Genomic DNA, 25,534 nt, shown 5'->3' with positions numbered 1-25,534 from the left:
TTGACATATGTACGTGTTAGTAGTTCCCTAACAATTAAAGTGGAACAGACAGCATTTTAGCAACATCAAATCTTATTAAAATCTGTTAATATATTGACACTTTCTATTTTTGATATTGCTACTATGCAAATATACATAAGGTACCACGTTCATCTGTACAAACAATAGTATGCAAGTATAAACACCATGGGACCACGCAGCCATCATACCGCTCAGGAAGGAGACGCGTTCTGTCTCCTAGAGATTAACGTACTTTGGTGTCGAAAAGTGCAAATCAATCCCAGAACAACAACAAAGGACCTTGTGAAGATGCTGGAGGAAACAGGTACAAAAGTATCTATATCCACAGTAAAACGAGTCCTATATTGCCATAACCTGAAAGGCCGCTCAGCAAGGAAGAAGTCTCTGCTCCAAAACCGCCATATAAAAGCCAGACTACGGTTTGCAATTGCACATGGGGACAAAGATCGTACTTTTTGGAGAAATGTCCTCTGGTCTGATGAAACAAAAATAGAACTGTTTGGCCATAATGACCATCATTATGTTTGGAGGGAAAAGGGGGAAGCTTGCAAGCCGAAGAACACCATCCCAACCCGTGAGGCACGGGGGTGGCAGTATCATGTTGTGGGGGGGGGGGGCTTTGCTGGAGGAGGGACTGGTGCACTTCACAAAATAGATGGCATCATGAGGCAGGAAAATGATGTGGATATATTGAAGCAACATCTCAAGACATCAGTCAGGAAGTTAAAGCTTGGTCGCAAATGGGTCTTCCAAATGGACAATGACCCCAAGCATACTCCCAAAGTTGTGGCAAAATGGCTTAATGACAACAAAGTCAAGGTATTGGAGTGGCCATCACAAAGCCCTGACCTCAATCCCATAGAAAATGTGTGGGCAGACCTGAAAAAGCGTGTGCGAGCAAGGAGGCCTACAAACCTGACTCAGTTACACCAGCTGTCAGGAGGAATGGGCCAAAATTCACCCAACTTATTGTGGGAAGCTTGTGGAAGGCTACCTGAAATGTTTGACCCAAGTTAAACAATTTCAAGGCAATGCTACCAAATACTAATTGAGTGTATGTAAACTTCTGACCCACTGGGTGGTGTGATGAAAGAAATAAAAGCTGAAATAAATCATTCTCTCTACTATTATTCTGACATTTCACATTCTTAAAATAAAGTGGTGATCCTAACTGACCTAAGACATGGGAATTTTTATTCGGATTAAATGTCAGGAATGATGAAAAACTGAGTTTAAACGTATTTGGCTATGGTGTATGTAAACGTCCGACTTCAACTGTACATGTGGAAAATGCGCTCATCGTAAACATTTATATTTAGCACCCTAACAACCGCTCATTCGGATTTCGAAATGCAACACATATTTACGCTTGTATGTCTTTGTCATCTCTCTGTTGAAATGAATCGTTTGTCTATGGCGAGTAGTTCAATGTAAGTCTCTGGTTGTCCACCAGAGGTGACAATGTCCTCAGATGTATCAGGCTTCTTTGTCTCTGATTGTTCGTTAGACTGGATACATCAGCGGGACACACCCGGTGGTCTTGGTCGAGTTTACTAGACTAAAGTACTTAAACAGCTGCAGACTGAATGTTCCGATGTAGTCTTTATCTTCTTCACTCGAGAGTTTGAGTCTCACCATTTGCTGGTCTGTTAGTTTTAAACCATTTCAACGTGTAGCCACCACTCCATGCTTTCTGGTCTAATGTAAATATTCTTAGCACTCCTTTTATGCCCTCTGGAAAAAGGGGTGTTCCATCCTTTTGGCATAATGTCTGTGCTCATGTGGGCATGGTTACTGACTGGGTAAAACTTTATATCACAACAATTATCTAATTTAGAAGGCTAAATTCACATTGTTATCTTTTCCCAAATAGTTTCATATTTAGTCATATAAGGTTTACAACATTTAGATGTAAATCTGATATCTATATTGTGAAAGCTCTTAAAGATACAGTTACGTTGTTATACCATCCGTAATGACATCACAACATGCTAAATTATATGACATGATTATTGTTTCCTTCCCCAAGAACCATTTCCCACATTGTTTATGTTAGGAATATTGTTTCATTATCCACTTTTAGATGTTAGAGTTTTGGCAGAAGATTCTCTCTCTACACACATCAGATTCCTTTGTTCAACACTGCAGGTCCAGAGAGAGAATTTACAACCGGTCGTTAAAGTCACAAGACCCCCCCCCCCCCCCCCCCCCCCCTTCCTCTCTGGTGGGAGAGAGGGGGTGGCCTCTCTTTGATCCTCACCCAGGAGGGAAAGTCATGACAACCCTTGAAGGGTCTAGATAGCAACTTTTTTCCCTCTAAGAGTGTATATAGGGAATAGGGTGCCACTTGGAACGCAACCCATATGTAGCTCTACCCTCTTAGGTCCATGGTTTAGCCAGGCCTGTTCTTAAAGATGCTCTGATGTGACATCAGCCCCACTGTACTCTCCCATGCATACTGACCCCCCAGGGCATAGCGCTCACTCATTACTCTGCTGCAGTACAGAGGGAGAAAGAGAGAGAGGGGGAAAGAGATATACAGGATGGGAGGGAGGAGAGAGGGAGAGAGAGGGGAGAGAGCGGGAGAGAAAATGTGAAATTGTGCTGCTGTGACCGAGGGAGAAAGAGATTGAGTTAGGGGGAAGCAAGAGAGCGACAATTTCAAAGGGCTGCAGAGTTGACATATTTTCATGCAAATACTCCTGCAATGGGTGAGATAACCAGAGGCAGGAAGGGGAAATATGCCCTATTTGTATAAAACCACGACAAAACTAGCCCGAGATAAGCTTTGCTCCTGCAGTATACCTGAAGCTCTTGCTGTGTGTCATTGAACAGAGCATTTTAAGATATTCACACACTGAAAACTGCTACCGGCAAAGTTTTGTGGGCGCAACACACAATGCATTTCAGTGAGATTACATTCCGAGCCCCACTCTGAATTACAATGAATCATTCAGAACGTCCAGTCCCCTACTCTCAAAGCTGAAGAGGGCTCCGATGTTCATCTCCGGTCCAACTGGAGGATTGTTTCTCATCCAAGCCCGCTGAACCTCTTACCTGTGAACTGCATTAGAAAAGAAAATGAAAAGCGAGAAAGATTGAAGTAGAACATGAATTGTGGGGAGTGACCTTTAAGGTGCCGGGGCCCCTGAAGTACTTTGTCACATAAATGACCTAGGGTTAAACACAGACAGACAGCGTCAAACAAAGAGACAGACAGGGCCCAAAAGTAGGGCTCTGCTCAAAATGTGTGCACTATTTAGGGAATATGGTGCCATTTGGCACAGAGACTGTATCCATTCAAAAACCAACTAGCCCACATCATGCCAGAGACTTGTGAAAATGTGAATGGGAGGAAGCGTAGGTACAAATGACACCCCTACTACAGAGGTGAACTATCATACAACTATCATACCTTTGGTGGCGAATCACAGATAAGAGAGAGCGAGTGTATTTGTGTCAGTATTGTACTGTTACACATTTAATGCACTGCTGGAGCTAGAAACAAGAGTTTCGCTGCACCTGCTTTAAGATCTGCTAATCTGTGTACACAACAAATACACTTTGATTTGATTTGAGAGAAAGACGTAATATACATGTGTGATGTAAACATATGTTTCCCATGCCAATAAAACCCTTGGAATTTAATTTAATTTAAAGAGTTGAAACAGGAAATCGAGCGTAGTGTGGTAATGGTAATCTGCTGTTACAGGCTTTATCGGAAACCCAATGAGGTGTAAACTGTGCCGGTTATTCAGCAACTGAAATGAGTTTTCAATTAGATTATTTATGAAGGTACACACAGATAGCAGTGCGGCTGACCTGCGCAAAATCAACCTAATATTATCTTATAAATTAGGTCAATTAGAACTGTAAACTGTAAAGTAGGTACCATGTTTAGGATGTGAGGCGCTAACGTTAAACCTAAACTTTGTTACAGTAATTTTGCAAATTAGGTAATTATTTTGGTTTAATGAACAGAGATGCCAAAAGGGCTTTTTGCATATTTTGGTGTTTTATTAATAAAAAACCTTACTTAGACCTTATTAATACTTTTATCATAAAAAAGCAATTAATTTCAGGCCATTGCATTATGCATAGAGTTTCTAATGGTTTGCATATTAAAATAATCCTTAAATGGCCAATTACAGCTGGGTGTACACGCATATTTCAATTCAACTGAGAGCACTCAAACGGTGACCTGTGTATCAAATGGCACCCTATTCCCTGTATAGGGACTTGGTCTAACTTAATGCATTAAAAAAGGGAACAGGGTGGCAATTAGGAGGAATCCTATACTGAATGTTTCTGGTGTAAAATCTGTATATTACTCATTTGTGGAAACCATTTGTAGCTTTCTAAACAGCTACGATATGTTGCATTAAAATTGTTCCACTATATTCAAATGTATCTCATTAGTTACACATACATATATGAGTTAATTAGTTTAGATGGGGGAGAGGCATTGTGCTGTGTTGTTTTAAAGCACATTTTGCTGTTTAAAGCAAATTTTGCTGTCACCCCAACCTGGGCTCATGCAGTCAATCTCTCCTCTACTTTGAGCCAAGAGAGACTGGCATGCATACTGTTGACATTAGCCCTCTGTGTAAATTGAAGTTCAAGACTTGCCACTCAGTTCTGTGCCAACTCCAGCTTTTTATAGATCTTTCTTTGCAGCACTTGACCATATCACCAGGCAATAGTCAAGATTGGATAAAACTAAAGTCTGCAGGACTTGTTTGGTTGACTGTGGTACTAAAAATGCTGAGCATCTCTTTATCATAGCAAGACCTCTCCCCTTCTTTACAACAATTGAATCAATATGCTTTGACCATGACAATTTACAGTCAAAGGTTAAACCAAGATGTTAAGTTTCCTCAACTTGCTCAGTCACATCATTCATTACCAGATTCAGCCGTCTAGAACTTTGTACAACATACAGTGCTTTTAGCTTTAGATATGTTCAGGACTAGTTTATTTCTAGCCACCCATTCCAAAACTGACTGCAACTCTTTATTTATGATTGCAGTAATTTCACTTGCTGTGGTTGCTGACGTGTATAATGTTGAATCATTAGCGTACATAGACCCACCAACTTCGTTCAATGGTAGCAGTAGATCATTAGTAAAAATAGAGAACAGTAAAGGGCCAAGAGAGCTGCTTTGAGGAATACCACACTTTACATGTTATACATTAGAGAAGCTTCCATTAAAGAAAACCCTTTGTGTTCTATTGGATAGATAGGCCATATCATGGATTGAGAGCAGAGGGTGAAACTCGTCAATCTATTTTGTTCTGAGAAATTAAGGCTATTCCATGCGGAAAATAGCCAAGAAACTGAAGATCTGTCTCTAACCAGAATAGAAAGAGGAGTGGGAGGCCCCGGTGCACAACTGAGCAAGAGGACAAGTACATTAGTGTCTAGTTTGAGACACAGACACCTTACAAGTCCTCAACTGGCAGCTTCATTAAATAGTACCCGCAAAACACCAGTCTCAACATCAACAGTGAAGAGGCGACCCCGGGATGCTGGCCTTCTAGGCAGAGTTCCTCTGTCCAGTGTCTGTGTTCTTTTGCCCATCTTAATCTTTTCTTTTTATTGGCTAGTCTGAGATACGGCTTTTTCTTTGCAACTCTGCCTAGAAGGCCAGCATCCCGGGGTCACCTCTTCACTGTTGACGTTGAGACGGGAAATTTCTAAGTGACCCCAAACTTTTGACCGGTACTGCATGTATGTATGTATGTATGTATGTATGTATGTATGTATGTATGTATGTATGTATGTATGTATGTATGTATGTATGTATGTATGTATGTATGTATGTATGTATGTATGTATGTATGTATGTATGTATGTACAGTTGAAGTCAGAAGTTTACATACACTTAGGTTGGAGTCATTCAAACTCATTTTTCAACCACTCCACAAATTTCTTGTTAACAAACTATAGTTTTGGCAAGTCGGTTAGGACATCTACTTTGTGCATGACACAAGTCATTTTTCCAACAATTGTTTACAGACAGATTATTTCACTTATAATTCACTGTATCACAATTCCAGTGGGTCAGAAGTTGACATACAAAAAGTTGACTGTGCCTTTAAACAGCTTGGAAAATTCCAGAAAATTATGTCATGGCTTTAGAAGCTTCTGATAGGCCAATTGACATCATTTGAGTCAATTGGAGGTGTACCTGTGGATGTATTTCAAGGCCTACCTTCAAACTCAGTGCCTCTTTGCTTGACATCATGGGAAAATCAAAATAAATCAGCCAAGACCTAAGAAACAAAATTGTAGACCTCCACAAGTCTGATTCATCCTTGGGAGCAATTTCCAAATGCCTGAAGGTACCATGTTCATCTGTACAAACAATAGTATGCAAGTATAAACACCATGGAACCACGCAGCCGTCATACTGCTCAGAAAGGAGATGCGTTCTGTCTCCTAGAGATGAACATACTTTGGTGCGACAAGTGCAAATCAATCCCAGAACAACAGCAAAGGACCTTGTGAAGATGCTGGAGGAAACAGGTACAAAAGTATCTATATCCAGAGTAAAACGAGTCCTGTATCGACATAACCTGAAAGGCCGCTCAGCAAGGAAGAAGCCACAGCTCCAAAATGGCCATAAAAAATCCAGACTACGGTTTGAAACTGCACACTGGGACAAAGACTGTACTTTTTGGAGAAATGTTCTCTGGTCTGATGAAACAAAAATAGAACTGTTTGGCCATAATGATCATTGTTATGTTTGGAGGAAAAAGGGGGATGCTTCCAAGCTGAAGAACACCATCCCAACCTTGAAGTTGGAATAATTATTTGTGTCATGCACAAAGTAGATGTCCTAACCGACTTGCCAAAACTATAGTTAGTTAACAAGAAATCTGTGGAGGGGTTGAAAAAAGAGTTTTAATGACTCCAACCTAAGTTTATGTAAACTTCCGACTTCAACTGTAAACTTCAAATGCAAACTTCAAATGTATAAATATATATATATATATATATATTTATATATATATATATATATATATATATATATATATATATACACATACATATACACACATACATATATATACACACATACTAGACCTAATATGCATTCGTGGAGAGAAGCAGGCTTTCTCAAAGCTAATTGCTGAATGTAAAATAGGACTAGGCCAAATGAACTGTCGGGGAAAGTTGCGGAGAGAGAGAGCATCACTGGCCAGTGATGATAACATTGTTAAGCTGATATATTAAATGGTTGCACATGACAAACAGTGACGAGCACAGTGAAAAATAAGATCCAAACGAATTGACATCCATTAGAAAATGGAAATCATTTGCAAACCTCTTGAGCAACGAGGCAAGCAATGACATGATGTATAAGATGTGCAGGCCAAAGAGCGTTTGTTGTTGAATTTCTACATTTACTTTAAATACTATATTATATTTTTTATTAGGCTACATGTAGCTTACACTGAAATATTATTTGCTGTAGTCACAATGACAAACACTGAAACACTGATGAAAGGTTTGTGTTACTACCTTAATAGGCATACAGCGTGCAGTAGAATGCTTTGATCAGTTAGTTGATTGACAGGTCTCATTTTGGAGGGGGAGGGTTACATGTTTGTTTTTTTAAACGCTCGGGGAGGGCCAGGTAAATATATATTTTCCTCAGGGGAGGGCCATCCATTTTCATTTCAAAGAGGTCGGATTACCTCCAGGTATCCCTCAATATAAATAACGATCACTCCCTTAGGCAAACCACAGTATTAGATTTGTGTCAACGAGGAAATAGCGGAGCGATTTCTGCATAGTGCATCTTTAATGAATGCATCAAGGGCAGCTTCTGGATGCTCCTCCTTACACACATTATACTAACTTAAAAAAAATATATATTTAACCTTCAGTTAACTAGGCAAGTAAGTTAAGAACAAATTCTTATTTACAATGACAGCCTAGAAACATTAGGTTAACTGCCTTGTTCACGGGCAAAACAACAGATTTTTACCTTGTCAGCTCGGGGATTCAATCGAGCAACCTTTCGGTTACTGGCCCCACAGCTCTAACCACTAGACTGCCTACCGCCCAAACTTCAACATAGGAATCAAAACATTTTGTATGATCTCTTATACTGTACACTCTTTTAGGCCCAGCCTTTGGAACTTTGGCTTTTCTGGATATAGCCACAATATTATGGTCAATACATCAAATTGGTGTGGATACAGCTTTAGAACAAAGTTCTGCAGTGTTAGTAAAAGTTTGATCAATACACGTGGGTGACATAGGTCCTGTACTGTTTGTAAATACCCTGGTAGGTTGATTGATAACCTGAATCAGATTACAGGCACTGGTTACAGTAAGAAGCTTCCTCTTGAGGGGAAGCTTTGGGCCCTGGACAAAAGCAGCACAGTATCTAGGGAATAGGATGCCATTTGGGACACAGACATAGTCTATAGGCCTGTAGGCCAGTTGTACACACATTATTACATGCCTTACTACTAGCTACTTGTTCAGTATCAATGACAAACAAACAGCATGTCAGAAAAGCTGTTCTGAGATAAGCATGACGGGTGATCGACCATATCTCCAGCACATGGTTACTGGTGTGTGTAATGTCCAGCTGGCTGTCCAATCACTGACCTCAGTCTCTCCTCTCCTCTATTCTCTGTTCTTCCCCAACCCGTCAACTGCTCTGCTCTGTCTGCTCTGGGCTACATCCTAAATGTCACTGTGTTCGCTATATAGTACACTACTTCAAAAGTAGTGCACTAAATATGGAATAGGGTGCAATTTGGGATGCTACCCTGCTGTGCTCCCAATTGCCAAGCAGCCAAAATTTGCTCCATCAGATCACGCACAATTACGGTCCACTCCCTAATCTGTACCAACACACTTGGCAGCTGCCATTTGATGTCGCAGCAGCAGTGTTTTACACAGAACCACATCAAGATCTCCTCAGAAGGATACCTGTGTTATTGTGTTCCGCTCTTTCTTTTTCTCTCTCTCGCAAACGTGTTCTCTATCTCTCAAACTAGTTCCCTCCCTACCTCCCTCCAAACCCCTGATACACTCTATTAACTCAAGTCAGCATGATGATACTTTTTCAAATGGGAAAGCTGTAAAGGCTGCAAATCCAGTGATGTGACTTAACCTGTTGGGGCTAGGGGGCAGTATTTTCACGGCTGGATAAAAAAACGTACCCGATTTAATCTGGTTACTAATCCTACCCAGTAACTAGAATATGCATATACTTATTATATATGGATAGAAAACACCCTAACGTTTCGAAAACTGTTTGAATGGTGTCTGTGAGTATAACAGAACTCATTTGGCAGGCAAAACCCTGAGACAGATTCAGACAGGAAGTGGATACCTGATGTGTTGAATTACCTTTAAGCCTATGCCATTGAAACACACAGGGGCTTATTCATGTTTTGGCACTTCCTATTGCTTCCACTAGATGTCACCAGCCTTTACAAAGTGTTTTGAGTCTTCTACTGTGAGATCTGACCGAACAAGAGCCTTGGAACGGTGATGGCCGATTAGACTCTGGCGCGCGAGGTCATGTTGGGTACCCTCGTTCCAATACGTTTTAAAAGAGAATGCATTCATCCACCTTGAATATTATTCATGTTCTGGTTAAAAAAGGCACTAATGATTTATGCTATACAACGTTTGACATGTTTGAACGAACGTAAATATATTTTTTCCCCTCGTTCATGAAGTGAAGTCCGGCGGGCTTAGATCATGTGCTAACAACACGGAGCTTTTTGGACATAAATGATGAGCTTTTTTGAACAAAACTACATTCGTTATGGACCTGGGATTCCTGGAAGTGACATCTGATGAAGAGAATCAAAGGTAATGGATTATTTACATAGTATTTTCGATTTTAGATCTCTCCAACATGGCGGTTAGTCTGTATCGCAAAGCGTATTTTTCTGGGCTCAGTGCTCAGATTATTGCAAAGTGTGATTTCCCAGTAAGGTTATTTTTAAATCTGGCAAGTCGATTGCGTTCAAGAGATGTAAATCTATAATTCTTTAAATGACAATATAATATTTTACCAATGTTTTCTAATATTAATTATTTAATTTGTTGTGCTGACTTGACTGCCGGTTATTGGAGGGAAACGATTTCCTGAACATCAACACCATAGTAAAACGCTGTTTTTGGATATAAATATGAACTTGATAGAACTAAAAATGCATGTATTGTCTAACATAATGTCCTAGGAGTGTCATCTGATGGAGATTGTCAAAGGTTAGTGCATAACTTTAGCTGATTTTATGGTTTTGGTGATGCCTGTCTTTGAATTGACAAAACATTACACACAGCTATTGGATTTTTGAAATCGGACAACGTGGTTAGATTAAGGAGATGTTTATCTTTCAAAGGGTGTAAGATAGTTGTATGTTTGAACAATTTGAATTTTTACATTTATTTGGATTCAAATTTGCCGCTCTTGAAATGCACCTGCTGTTGATGGAGTGCACCACGGGTGGGACGCTTGCGTCCCACCTAGCCCATAGAGGTTAAAGTTAACATTCATCTAAAGACCGTTATATTTCTAATTAACTAACTATGTTTAATTGTTACCCAATTCAACTAATCATGTAACAACTAACTCATTGGGATCTGGGGCACCACGAGAGCAGTTCTTTAAAGAGTTACCATCTCCCGAACTAAACTCAAAGGTCTTTACCTATCACATATATGAACAGTCAACTTATTAATCATAACTTCGTATCATATCACCATTCTGAACAGTCCTAACCTCCTTGCATCTGCAAAAACCCGAGCCTTACTTATGATTCAGTACTACACAAATTGTTTTAATTATTTATTTACTCGCTAATTAAATGGGAACACAGGATAAACACACAGAGTGTCTGCACCGGTTATTGATGGGAGAGGTCATACGCTGAAAACAGGTCACTAGCGGAATGACAACAACATGGATGTTTGTTAAATAAGAGACGGAGAGAGAGAGAAAGAGACACTTTAACATTGCCACATTCAGAAACTACTCTCACCTACAATAACCATATACTTTGCACATGAACCGCTGCCGGCTTTGAGCAGAAATCATGAATGTATTTATGTGAAATGCCTGGGATCTCTCGGTGAATCGGGCCGCCTTGGAAATGGGGTTGGGCCTTTTCGTGGCATGCTTGTAAGGCTCTGATTGTCTGAAATGGTTCCAACAACTCTTCTACTGTTGTCCTTCTTTGTAGTTGCCCGGTATCTGGTGACTTCTCGTGCCGTCCTGAACAGAACTACAGAATTGATTTCCCTTCCATTCGCTCTTGAAGATGCTTCTTTGAAGATAGGCTTGCCAGCCGTATCGATGGTTCCCCAGTGGGGTGATGAGCGTAGCGTAATACGATGGTTTGAGCAGAGCAACAGGATGGTCCTACTTAACCCTTGTGTAGTCTTAACATTCTGTATACTCCCCTTGTCCTAAGGGTAAAAAATTACCCGCCTTCACTAAACCCATAAAATAAAGCAGCTTAATTGAATTTTAAACCCCAAATCTATTTTGCATGAAGAAACAACCTGTCATTCATCACAAACTTTGTGAATATCTGGGTTTTCCTTCTTCACAATGCAGAAAGACTGCATTTAATCAGTCAACACCATTCGTTTTTATTACAACTCACCAGTCATAATTGTTTTCTTTACTGAAGTAGAGGTTTATTATTATTATTATTGCTAAAGGTACTGCATAGGTGTAAACATACATTTTTTTGAACAAGAAAAAGCACTTTTATAGCCTAAGAAAGTAGCAGAAATGTGCAGAAGGTAGTTTTGAATGCATTTTATTGAAGGGAAACAATAAGACTCGTGAACGTTTTTGGCAACATAGTGATACAGTGAGGGGAAAAAAGTATTTGATCCCCTGCTGATTTTGTACGTGTGCCCACTGACAAAGAAATGATCAGTCTATAATTTTAATGGTAGGTTTATTTGAACAGTGAGAGACAGAATAACAACAACAAAATCCAGAAAAACGCATTTCAAAAATGTTATAAAATTATTTGCATTTTAATGAGGGAAATAAGTATTTGACCCCTCTGCAAAACATGACTTAGTACTTGGTGACAAAACCCTTGTTGGCAATCACAGAGGTCAGACGTTTCTTGTAGTTGGCCACCAGGTTTGCACACATCTCAGGAGGGATTATGTCCCACTCCTCTTTGCAGATCTTCTCCAAGTCATTAAGGTTTCAAGGCTGACGTTTGGCAACTCGAACCTTCAGCTCCCTCCACAGATTTTCTATGGGATTAAGGTCTGGAGACTGGCTAGGCCACTCCAGGACCTTAATGTGCTTCTTCTTGAGCCACTCCTTTGTTGCCTTGGCCGTGTGTTTTGGGTCATTGTCATGCTGGAATACCCATCCACAACACATTTTCAATGCCCTGGCTGAGGGAAGGAGGTTCTCACCCAAGATTTGACAGTACATGGCCCCGGCAATCGTCCCTTTGATGCGGTGAAGTTGTCCTGTCCCCTTAGCAGAAAAACACCCCCAAAGCATAATGTTTCCACCTCCATGTTTGACGGTGGGGATGGTGTTCTTGGGGTCATAGGCAGCATTCCTCCTCCTCCAAACACGGCGAGTTGAGTTGATGCCAAAGATCTCCATTTTGGTCTCATCTGACCACAACACTTTCACCCAATTGTCCTCTGAATCATTCAGATGTTCATTGGCAAACTTCAGACGGGCATGTATATGTGCTTTCTTGAGCAGGGGGACCTTGCGGGCGCTGCAGGATTTCAGTCCTTCACGGCGTAGTGTGTTACCAATTGTTTTCTTGGTGACTATGGTCCCAGCTGCCTTGAGATCATTGACAAGATCCTCCCGTGTAGTTCTGGGCTGATTCCTCACCGTTCTCATGATCATTGCAACTCCACGAGGTGAGATCTTGCCTCAGGCCGAGAGAGATTGACAGTTCTTTTGTGTTTCTTCTATTTGCGAATAATCTCACCAACTGTTGTCACCTCACTAAACTGCTTAGCGATGGTCTTGTAGCCCATTCCAGCCTTGTGTAGGTCTACAATCTTGTCCCTGACATCCTTGGAGAGCTCTTTGGTCTTGGCCATGGTGGAGAGTTTGGAATCTGATTGATTGATTGCTTCTGTGGACAAGTGTCTTTTATACAGGTAACAAACTGAGATAAGGAGCACTCCCTTTAAGAGTGTACTCCTAATCTCAGCTCGTTACCTGTATAAAAGACACCTGGGAGCCAGAAATCTTTCTGATTGAGAGGGGGTCAAATACTTATTTCCCTCATAAAAATGCAAATCAATTTATAACATTTTTGACATGCGTTTTTCTGGATTTCTTTGTTGTTATTCTGTCTCTCACTGTTCAAATAAACCTACCATTAAAATTATAGACTGATAATTTCCTTGTCAGTGGGCAAACGTACAAAATCAGCAGGGGATGAAATACTTTTTTCCCTCACTGTATATTCTTATATACTGTACAATTAGGAATTCAACTACAAAATACTAGTCTTCTCCCATTTTTTTAACCATTGCCTCCACCCACAAGGTGTATAAACAACAACAATAAATAACAATAAAATAAGATAAACGATATAAAACAAAAACATGAAGAACTTAAATCAATCAACTCTAATTAGCACATGTAGGACAGTATGCAAGTCTGTGTTCATGGACTTTGCAGATGTATTTCTCACATGTGCAGCACATAGTATTTGTTTTACAGTTCTTCTTTGGGGGGCAGAATTGGCATCTCCTCCTCTTGCCTGCCCCAGCTGCAGCCTTAGGTGGATCAGGACAAGATTCAGCCCCCTGAACAGCTTTCACAGGTGCTGCAGAGGCTGCTGTGCAGGGGAGGCACTCCCTTCTTTGAATGTGTGGGGTTACAAGTGCCTTTCCAAGCTGCTCCAGGAACACCCTCCTCTTGTTCCGCTTATCAGGCATCCAGGTAGGGTTGCTCTTGTTCCATATCATGAAGGCATTGTATGAGGACACATCAATGATGTTATGGAAGATGCCCAGGGGCCAGCGGGCTGTCATCCTTCTGCAGCTGTAAGTTCCAATCACATTGCCCAGGTTGTCCATGCCTCCTTTGTTGTGGTTGTAGTCCAGAATGATGGCTGGCTTCCTGTCCTCACAATCACTGATCTCAGCCTTTTTGTGCAGTGTGCTCAAGAGGACCACATTCTTATTCCTCTTTGGGAGGTAAGAAACCAGAGTGGTGGTGGGGGTGAAGGCAAACTTTGATGAGAAGGCCTCTCTCCTCCTTGTTGTGAGGAGTACAGTGGGGAGCTCACGCTTGTTCTTTCTAACTGTGCCAACCATGGTGATCTTCCTCTTCAGGAGCTGCTGGCTGAGTTCATAAGAAGCAAAGAAATTGTCACACGTGACATTGTGCCCCCTCAGTTCATCTGTCACATTAAGCACAACCCGCATCCCCTGGTTCTTCTCCGGGCCTCCACTGGTCGGCTTCCCTGTGTAGACTTGCATCTTCCAAGCGTAGCTGGATTGTGCATCACAGGCCACCCATATCTTGATGCCATACTTTGCTGGCTTGCTGGGCATATACTACCGGAAAGGACAGCGACTTTTTGACAAAAGAGATTACTATCAGTAATTATTATCAGTGTCACAAAAAGCAAATACATATAAATGATATTACAGCAATATATCATACAATTAACAGTGAAAATCACTTACATTACATATATGAAAATAGAAATGTACCTCTGAATGGAACCAGTTGCTCATCCACTGTTACCTCAGGCCCAGGGTTGTAGAGGTATGACAAATGCTCTACCCACTTCTCCCAGACCTCTCCTATGGCCGCCAGTTTGTATCTCACATGTCTTGCAGGTCTTAACTCACGGTTATCAAATCGTAGAATTCTTGAGAAAGTGTGAAAGACTTTCAGTGGCATCGTGGCACGGAAATTGCCCTTCCACTCTGCATCCCAGAGACTACATGTAGCCTCGCCTCGGGACCTATACACACCTGCTAAGATTAGCAGCCCTATGTAGGCACGCAGGTCAATCTCATCCATCCTTTTCCAGTTGTCTCCATATTTACGGAAACCCTGGTGGATAATTTTTTCAATGGCTGGTGTGATGAACATGTAGAATGTTGAGGCGATGTCCTGGGCATGGGCAACTGCATGTCTTGTGGGCCCTGGGGTCATCCTTATGACATTTTGTGCTGCCATCCTGCCCTGGTTGTCATATGGTGACAAGTACCTTGTTATTTTGCTGTTCTTTGACAAAAATGTATCTTTCAGCTTGGATTTCTGCCCCATCTTCTTCTTCAGATACCTCCTCTTCTAAATCATTCTTCTCTTGTTCCTCCTGGACATCTGAAAGAAAATCAGGTCTACGAGCTGTTCGGCACTGAAATGTGCACTCATGGCTTCAGCAAAGAGATAACTGGGGGGACTGTCATCTGCAGCACCTTTATAGCCTCTGACTGCATTCCCCATTAGTAAACAATGCTTTCTTCAAGAAATGTTTATTTTGTCTGAAATTGTTTTTATTTTGTCTGTGAATTTGAGTCATGTGTGGGGTCGTGGAGGGGAGATGCTGCAGATGCACAAGACAATTTTAGCTTTGTCTGAGTTCAATCAGTAGCGCACATAATCTCAATTTCGCATTGGGTGTGTGTGTGTGTGCGTCTGTGGTTTTTGTGGTGTGTAAAATATTTTCTAACTGCCGGGTCAAAAATGACCCTAAGACAATCTTTGTACCCTGGTGGTGTATAGCTTTCATGGAAATATGAACAAAGGCAATGTTTCACTTTTTCTAATGTTGGGGTCACTCAAGGAAAAGTCACAAAATGTAAAGTTGAAAAAATATAATTTAGGGGGTTCTCTCTGCTGTTAAACATAGTGGTGGGTCATTTTTTACCCTTAAGACAACACAAGGGTTAAATTCGCCTTCAAAGATACTTTCTTTAGATCAGCTCATCAGCTGTACCAGTGATTGTCCGGGAGGTGATTTTATCGTCTCCACCTCGTGTTGAGATTCAAAGTTCAAACCATTTTAAACGCGCTGCTGCTGCTTCACACTTTTCTTGCATAATGTGTTTTTTTCTTAACCCATCATTTATACCTTTTGCTCGAAATGAGCAGCTCCGGCAGGCTGGCACGCTCCCTGACCTCACTCCGGGGCGGTGATTACTCACTGTGCAAAGTCATGGGAAACAATTATATCTTATAACTTCTCAAATCACATCCCTCTCTTAGCAAAAACAATTGAATAATTTTTCATATTACATGCACAACGCATCGTATGGAAACTTCATATATGCAGTCGGTATACTTTCTAAGGAACAGTATTTACTTTATACATTTTTTAATGACGTCACAAAATGACATTAGTGTTCTATAGATAACTTCTAACCATTCCCCACATTCTATGTTAGAAATATTGTTCCAGAATTTGCTTTTGAACGTGTTAGAGTTTCAGCGGGAAAAGGTCTGTTGAGACAAAGCACATTCCTTTGTTGAATTTGGAGAGCGCAGGCTTGGATCTTCTCCGTTGATTTACAACAGGATGTGAGTTGTTAATCCCCACTAGTTATTTCCTTCCCCCTCTGCAGGTGAGAGGGGGTCTGATTGGAGTTATTCAATGCAAACCTGTTCTGACCTATTTGGATTCTCATGGTCAGTTATGACACCAGGATCCAGGCAGGCAGGCGGGCGTGCACGCACGCACGCACGCACGCACGCACACACGCACACACACACACACACACTGGAGTAGGGCAGGGAGTTTATGTCATCCACTCACAGTAATTACCTAGACTACTAACGTGTTCATGTTCTTAATGCAGTGGAACATATCACTTTTAAAGGAGTGATATGTAGAAATCGCTCCACCATTTCATGGTTGCTAAAATTCAAATAGTTTGCCTAATTTCAGTTAATGTAACAAAACAAGCAATGTACAGTGCATTCGGAAAGTTCTCAGACCCCCTGACTTTTTCCACATTTTGTTACATTACAGCCAAATTCTAAAATTGATTAAACAAATGTTTTTCCTCATCAATCTACACAATACCCCAGTTTTTTTAGAAATGTTTGCAAACCTATTAAAAATAAAAAACAGAAATACCTTATTTATATGAGAATATTTATATCAGACCCTTTGCTATGACACTCGAAATTGAGCTGAGGTGCATTCTGTTTCCATTGTTCATCCTTGAGTTTCTACAACTTGATTGGAGTCCACCTGTGGTAAATTCAATTGATTGGACATTATTTGGAAAGGCACACACCTGTCTATATAAGGTCCCACAGTTGACAGAGCATGTCAGAGCAAAAACCAAGCCATGAGATCGAAGGAATTGTCCGTAGAGCTCCAAGACAGGATTTTGTCAAGGCACAGATCTATGGAAGCATCCCCAAAATGTATTGAAGGTCCCCAAGAACACAGTCACTCCATCAATCTTAAATACATCAATCTTAAAGACTTTTCCTAGAGCTGGCTGCTCGGCGAAACTGAGCAATCGGGGAGAAGGGCCTTGGTCAGTGAGGTGACCAAGAACCCGATGGTCACTCTGACTGTGCTCCAGAGTTCCTCTGTGGAGATGGGAGAAAATTCCAGAAGGACAACCATCTCTGCAGCACTCCAACAAATCAGGCTTTTATGGTAGAGTGGCCAGACGGAATCCACTCCCCAGCAAAAGGCACATGACAGCCTGCTTGTAGTTTGCCAAAAGGCACCTAAAGGACTCTCAGACCATGAGAAACAAGATTCTCTGGACTGATGAACCCAAGACTGAATTCTTTGGCCTGAATGCCAAGCATCACGTCTGGAGGAAACCTAGCACCATCCCTATGGTGATAAAAGTCACCTTGTCCGAGAAAGATTTACAGTTGAAGTCAGAAATTTACATACACCGGAGCCAAATACATTTAAACTCAGTTTTTCACAATTCCTGACATTTAATCCTAGTAAAAATTCCATCTTAGGTCAGTTAGGATCATCACTTTATTTTAAGAATGTGAAATGTCAGAATAATAGTAGAGAGAATGATTTATTTCAGCTTTTATTTCTTTCATCACATTCCCAGTGGGTCAGAAGGTTACGTACACTCAATTAGTATTTGGTAGCATTGCCTTTAAATTGTTTAACCTGGGTCAAACGTTTTGGGTAGAATTCCACAAGCTTCCCACAATAAGTTGGGTGAATTTTGGCCCATTCCTCCTGAGAGAGCTGATGTAACTGAGTCAGGTTTTCAGTTCTGCCCACAAATGTTCTATGGGATTGAGGTCAGGGCTTTCTGATGGCCACTTGCCATAACTTTGGAAGTATGCTTGGAATCATTGTCCATTTGGAAGACCCATTTGTGACCAAGCTTTAACTTCATGACTGATGTCTTGAGATGTTGCTACAATATATCCACATAATTTTCCTTCCTCATGATGCCATCTATTTTGTGAAGTACACCAGTACCTCCTGCAACAAAGCACCCCCACAACATGATGCTGCCACCCCTGTGCTTCACGGTTGGGATGGTGTTCTTCGGCTTGCAAGCATCCCCCTTTTTCCTCCAAACATAACGATGGTCACTATGGCTTCAACAGTTCTATTTTTGTTTCAACAGACCAGAGGACATTCCTCCAAAAAGTACGATCTTTGTCCCAGTGTGCATTTCAAAACCATAGTCTGGCTTTTTATGCCGGTTTTGGAGCAGTGGCTTCTTCCTTGCTGAGCGGCCTTTCAGGTTATGTCGATATAGGACTCGTTTTACTCTGGATATAGATAGTTTTGTACCTGTTTCCACCAGCATCTTCACAAGGTCCTTTGCTGTTGTTCTGGGATTGATTTGCACTTTTCGCACCAAAGTACGTTCATCTCTAGGAGACAGAACGCGTCTCCTTCCTGAGCGGTATGACGGCTGGGTGGTCCCATAGTGTTTATACTTGCATACAATTGTTTGTACAGATGAACATGGTACCTTCAGGCGTTTGAAATTGCTCCCAAGGAAGAATCAGACTTGTGGAGGGCTACAATTTTGTTTTTGAGGCCTTGGCTGATTTCTTTTGATTTTCCCATGATGTCAAGCAAAGAGGCACTGAGTTTGAAGGTAGGCTTTGAAATACATCCACAGGTACACCTCCGATTGACTCAAATTATGTCAATTAGCCAATCAGAAGCTTCTAAAGCCGTGACATAATTTTCTGGAAATTTCCAAGCTGTTTAAAGGCACTTAGTGTATGTAAACTTCTGACCCACTGGAATTGTGATACAGTGAATTATAAGTGAAATAATCTGTCTGTAAACAATTGTTGGAAAAATGACTTGTGTCATGCACAAAGTAGATGTCTGAACCGACTGATCCCTATGTGAAAAATGAATGGTGGAAAAAAGATTGGAAACATTATCCTGTTTGACCGCTAGGTTTTATGGGTATTATGACACCTCCACTGTGAGGCTCTATATTTGTACTTTAGCCAAATTCATTTGAATTCTATTCATATTATAATTTTCTGAAATCTTCATCTGTTCTGAATTGTCACACATATTCCAACTTTTAACATCACTGAAATTAACGGACTCATGATCGGACTAAAGATTCTTCCGAATATCTTTTTTTTCTCCAGTACTTTGTTCGGCGAAGTGCATCCAAACACAATTTGCACTACATCCAACACTTTACCAGAATCTACCAGCTACACAGTACACAGCAGTAACTCTCTTCTCCTGCAGAGTCCTGTTGCTAGCCTAATGTTTAATCTGGCGGTGTCGCAAATGGCACCCTATTCCCTTTATAGTGCACTACTTGGTCTGCTCTAGCCTGATCAAAAGTCATACAATGTAAATTTAATGTGGTGCCATTTGGGATGCAACCAGAGGTATGTTCTGGTGGCAGCTGTGTCCCTACTTTACCATACTCTACCTCTCTGAACTCACTAAACTCTCCAGCTAGCTACCTAAAAGCTGTTTTAAGCCTCACAGCCAACCCCATAGGATTACAGCTGTATCATGCATTCCAATTCAGACACTCACACAGTGCTTGAAGTGGACTGAAATAGATGCTCATTTTGGGTGTCTGTACAAATGTTATTTTGGTGCCAGTGCTCATCATATTTTTAAGCCATTATTCTATAAAAGGTGCCAGTACTCAAGCAGTATAATATATGAGGTAAAGGTACTCTGTGTACTGGCCCAATTCAAGCACTACAGTACGGCCTCGGAAGTTCCACACACCAATACTACAACACACAGAATGGAGCATTTTCTCTCTTCTCAATCTTCCGCAGCATAGCCAGAGTTGGTTTGAATATGGCTGGCAGAGAGTAAACAAGTTCAGCACTTTTTATCTCCTAACAAACACGTTTCCTTCCTTCTTTGGAGTATAAACTCTTATAATCTCAGGGCCAACATCTGGTGTGCCACCAAATATCATTAAATGTTCTGAACCGTGTAGGAAAAAAAAGTCATGGCTACTGGAGAGCTGCTGAGGCGACAGACACAAAGAGCACATAGCTGATTCAGCCCCAATCTTGCTCTTTCCCCCAGTCTCTCTCCCATCCCTCTCTCCATCTCCATCTCTGCTTCCCACTCCATGTCTGACGTCTTCTATCCTTCATTATCCTCCCCCTCTCTCTTCTCTTCCTCCATCTCTCCCTCTATGTCCGGTCTGACAGACACCCACACTCCAATGTGTTCCTGTCCATGCGTGTCATGACTGGGGTTACAGCAAGGTTGTTGCCGTCTAATGCAATGTTCTGTCAGAAAGGTCAAAGTTCAATGAAAAGAGCTTGTGTATTGGTCTGAATAATGATGACAGTCGGGGCCAGCCTTGACAGACCTGATCATGGCCAACATACCAACGGCATCCTACAGTGACACTTTCAGGATTTTGAAAGTTCTATATCTTGAAATCTTGATTGCTGACGTGCAAAACATTTTGGGACGGTATCAACAGTGTCTCTTATGCTATAAAGTATTGGTACTGCAACCCAACCTTCAGATCAGAATGTGCATCTTTTCTCTTGCTTGCAAAAATGTGGCCTGGGAACGTTTTCATCATGAGGTTGGGTTGCAGTAGAGTTATAAAGCAGATATAAATTAACTCACCCACTTTATTGTATCCTCTTCCACATAATGTCTCGCCAGTCCTTAAATCCAAGCCCGTTGTCCTCCATGCAAGCGAGCAGGTCTTTAATAAAAACAGAACAGGAGAGAGAGAGAGAGAGAGAGAGAAAAACAATGTTGAGAGAACATAAAAAAATAGAAGAACAAATAAATAACAGTTTTGTTTTAAGGCAATTACACTGCTCAAGGAATACGAAACCAGAAATGCTTGGTTGGAGAGACATTCAATGCTGTAACGTATTCAGCTAAGATGAGTTTCGCTAAAAAATCTAACCTGCGCTGTCTCAGTTCTCATCCCAAACGCGGTCCTTTGGGAAGCCGTGAGATATAGCATGAAAGACAGAACATGCATGGAATCCCCGCCCCCCCCCCAAAAAAGGGAAGATAAGAGCAAGCATTTCATTTTAAGCCTATTTGTGCTCCTTGAAATATATTTGGCTGAGGGGTCCTGCGGTCTCTTTGAGGAACTGCACTCAGTCTCAAATGTCATCAAATCAAAATCAAATCAAATTTCATGTCACATGCGCCGAATACTACAGGTGTAGACCTTACAGTGAAATGCTTACTTTCAAGCTCTTAACCAACAATCAGTTTTAAGAAAACACAAAAAAAACGTAACAGATACAAATGACAAATGATTAAAGAGCAGCAGTAAATAACAATAGCGGGGCTATATACAGGGGGTACCGGTACAGAGTCACTGTGCGGGGGCACCTGTGTCGAGGTAAGAGGTAATATGAACATGTAGGTAGAGTTATTAAAGTGACTATGCATAGATAATAACAAAGAGTAGCAGCAGTGTTCCAAAGGGGGGAGATGCAATGCAAATAGTCTGGGTAGCCATTTGATTAGCTGTTCAGGAGTCTTATGGCTTGGAGGTAGAATCCATTTAGGAGCCTCATAGACCTAGACTTGGCGCTCCGGTACTGCTTGCCATGCGGTAGCAGAGAGAACAGTCTATGACTAGGGTGGCTGGAGTCTTTGACAATTTTTAGGGCCTTCCTCTGACAACGCCTTGTATGGAGGTCCTGGATGGCAGGAAGCTTGGCCCCGGCACTGGGCCATACGCACTACCCTCTGTAGTGTCTTGTGGTTGGAGGCTGAGCAGTTGCCAGTTGGTGTGCTTGGACCATGTTAGTTTGTTGATGATGTGGACGCCAAGGAACTTGAAGCTCTCAACCTGCTCCACTAGAGCCCCGTCGATGAGAATGGAGGCGTGCTCGATCCTCCTTTTCCTGTAGTCCACAATCATCTCCTTTGTCTTGATCACGTTGAGGGAGAGGTTGATGTCCTTGCACCACACGGCCAGGTCTCTGACCTCCTCCCTATATGGTGTCTCGTCGCTGTTGGTGATCAGGCCTACCACTGCTGTGTCATCAGCAAACTTAATGACGGTGTTGGAGTCGTGCCTGGCAGTGCAGTCATGAGTGAACAGGGATTACAGGAGGGGACTGAGCACGCACCCCTAAGGGGCCCCCGTGTTGAGGATCAGCGTGGCGGATGTGTAGCTACCTACCCTTACCACCTGGGGGTGGCCCGTCAGGAAGTCCAGGATCCAGTTGCAGAGGGAGGTGTTTAGTCCCAGGGTCCTTAGCTTAGTGATGAGCTTTGATGGCACTATGGTGTTGAACGCTGAGCTGTTGTCAATGAATAGCATTTTCACATAGCTGTTCCTTTTGTCCAGGTGTGAAAGGGCAGTATGGAGTGCAATAGAGATTGCATCATCTGTGGATCTGTTTGTGCGGTATGCAAATTGGAGTGGGTCTAGGGTTTCTGGGATAATGGTGCGGATGTGAGCCATGACCAGCCTTTCAAAGCATTTCATGGCTATTGACGTGAGTGCTATAGGTAGGTAGTCATTTAGGCAGGTTACCTTAGTGTTCTTGGGCACAGGGACTATGGTGGTCTCCTCTCCCCTTCCATATTTAGTGCACTACATTTAACCAGGGTTCTGATCAAAAGTAGTTCCCTATAAAGGGAATAGGGTGCCATTTGAGATGCAGACTCAGTCAATGCCTAGCCTTAGAGAAGAAAGTGCCATTTTCTACACGCTGTGACTTCTTTAGGTTTGAGCAGTAAGCAGACTGCCATTACCTAACTGCCATTCAATAGAAGACATGGCAATAAAATACTGTACAACATTCCTCATCAGTAGGAAAGCATATGCGAAGGGTGTGTGGAACGGCCTTAAAAGTGGTAAATCATCCTTTAATTAAATGTTAGATACAAGGAGAGGAAATGTGGGGGGAGAGGGGGATTGTGACAGGGGTATGGGGAGGATCTGGCTGTGACAATGCTGGCTATTAGTAGTGCTCCTTGAGTGTGCCTCTCCTCTCCTCTCCCCTCCTCTCCTCTCCTCTCCTCTCCTCTCCTCTCCTCTCCTCTCCTCTCCTCTCCTCTCCTCTCCTCTCCTCTCCTCTGCCCTGCCCTCCTCTGCACTCCTCTCCCTGATGTCTGATGCGCCATGTCTGGGAGAAGACAATGTGGAAATGACAGACCCACACAATACCCTGAATCACCAGGGAAATCACATCCATGCACTCGAACACTCACCCCCTGATTAAAGCCCACCTGTCACCTGCCGGAACAGTGATGTGTGCATGCATTCGTGTCTGAGTGTACATTTCAGTTTCATCTAATCCCAGAACAAATGTGACATGCTGATTAAACTGCCATTGACTCTTTAAACTGTAATTATATCTCTTTCTATGATCCTGTGGGCCCCCCAGACTCATTTCCCTTCCCGCTATGGCCCTCTTCATTACATCACTTGTACTGGGCTAAGCACTGAGGTGGCACTGTGTACATCCCAAATGGCACCCTCTTCCCTATATAGTGCACTACCTTTGATGCACATTATAGGGGATCGGGTGCTATTTGGGATGCAGCGCTTCCATCCAAACAGGTGTTAGAAGGGGATGGGCTTCAAATCTGCAACCCTCATTCCCCCATCACTTCATTAAGTCAGGATTCCTATTTGACTAAGCCATGCCTCCTTGCCCGTCCAACACATCCTTATCTCCCAGCCCTCCTAATGCGACTAGCCCTGATGCTCCTCCCTCTTTTCCCCCTGCCCCGCTACACAGTTTCTCCCTGCAAGTGGTCACTGAGTCTGAGGTGCCAAAGGAGCTCCATAAACTTGACCCCAAAAAACCATCTGGGTCAGATGGTTTAAATTCTTTAAGGTTGCTGCCCCTATCATCACAGAGCCTATCACTGACCTTTTTAACCTGTTTCCCCTCTCTGGGGAGGCTCCTATTGCTTAGAAGGCAGCCACGGTGTGTCCTTCATTTAAAGGGGAGATCAAGCTGATCGTAACTGTTATAGCCCAATTTATCTTTCCCTGTTTATCAAAAGTGTTGAAAAACATAGTCAGTAAACAACTGACTGGCTTTCTTGATGTCTGTAGTATTCTCTCTGGTATGCAATCTGGTTTCCGCCCAGGTTATGGATGTGTCACTGCAACCTTAAAGGTCCTAAATGTCACCATTGCCATTGATTCTAAGCAATGTTGTGATAAGGAGTATAGGTGTCTCCAGGGGGCGTTTGGCCAGGTTTGCTAACTACCCCTCGGCAAAAAGTGCTGTGTATAAAGTCAGAACATCTGCTTTCTCAGCCACTGCCTGTCACCAAGGGAGTACCCCAAGGCTCGATCCTAGGCCCCACGCTCTTCTCAATTTACATCAACAACATAGCACAGGTAGTAGGAAACTCTCTCACCCATTTATATGCAGATGATACAGTCTTATACTCAGCTGGCCCCTCCCCGAATTTTGTGTTAAACGCTCTAAAGCTTTCTTAGTGTCCAACAAGCTTTCTCTGCCCACATTGAAATGGTACAGTACAATTCTTTATATGATTAAACCACTGATTTGACGTCGCTGACTCTTCTCATCTGCAGTTAAAATAGACTTACAGGACTGGTGCACTGGATTCTTAATGTCATCCTATTTTAATCACCAAAGATTTATACAAATCTGGAATTATTTAAATCACCAGATTTTTGGATATATTTAGAATGAGATTTTTGTTTTGGTATTTTCTCCATGTAGAGTTATGCAGTATTCGCCTCTGTTTGACAGTGTAATATTAGCTCATCATAGGACTCATTTTGTCCCATCACCCTGTGAGTTTTGCCAATAAGTTTATGAGTTTTGCCAATGGTTGACATCATTTTCACTGATGGGATAAGGCCTTATAGAAAATGCCCCCCTTGGTGAGGGGGTCTGTAAGGACAGACAGTGAGTTTCCAAAGTAGTGCAATGTCAGTCTTAACTGCATCCCAAATTACAGCCTATCCCATATTTAGTGCACCATAGCCCTGGTCAAAAGTAGTGGACTAAATAGGGAATAGGGTGCCATTTGGGACTAAATCTAAAATTAACTTACTGGGTCTTACTGAGTCATCATAGAAGAG

At 42.0% G+C, this 25,534-nt stretch overlaps 1 protein-coding gene across 1 annotated transcript in view; it reads right to left on the bottom strand.

Moving 5' to 3' along the window:
* The window catches only part of dlgap1b (discs, large (Drosophila) homolog-associated protein 1b), a 317,018-nt gene that overhangs the window by 191,497 nt on the left and 99,987 nt on the right, over window positions 1-25,534 (bottom strand). The window contains exon 2 of the mRNA XM_082970661.1: window positions 21,100-21,181. The gene's annotated coding sequence lies outside the window, so the exon portion shown is untranslated. The remainder of the gene's footprint in view (window positions 1-21,099; window positions 21,182-25,534) is intronic.

The sequence above is a fragment of the Salmo salar genome, chromosome 29 (assembly GCF_965601325.2).
Source record: "Salmo salar chromosome 29, fSalSal1, whole genome shotgun sequence".
NCBI classification, from domain to species: domain Eukaryota; kingdom Metazoa; phylum Chordata; class Actinopteri; order Salmoniformes; family Salmonidae; genus Salmo; species Salmo salar.
The sequence above is the reverse complement of the archived record's forward strand: the minus strand, read 5'-3'. Positions and strand labels throughout refer to the sequence as shown.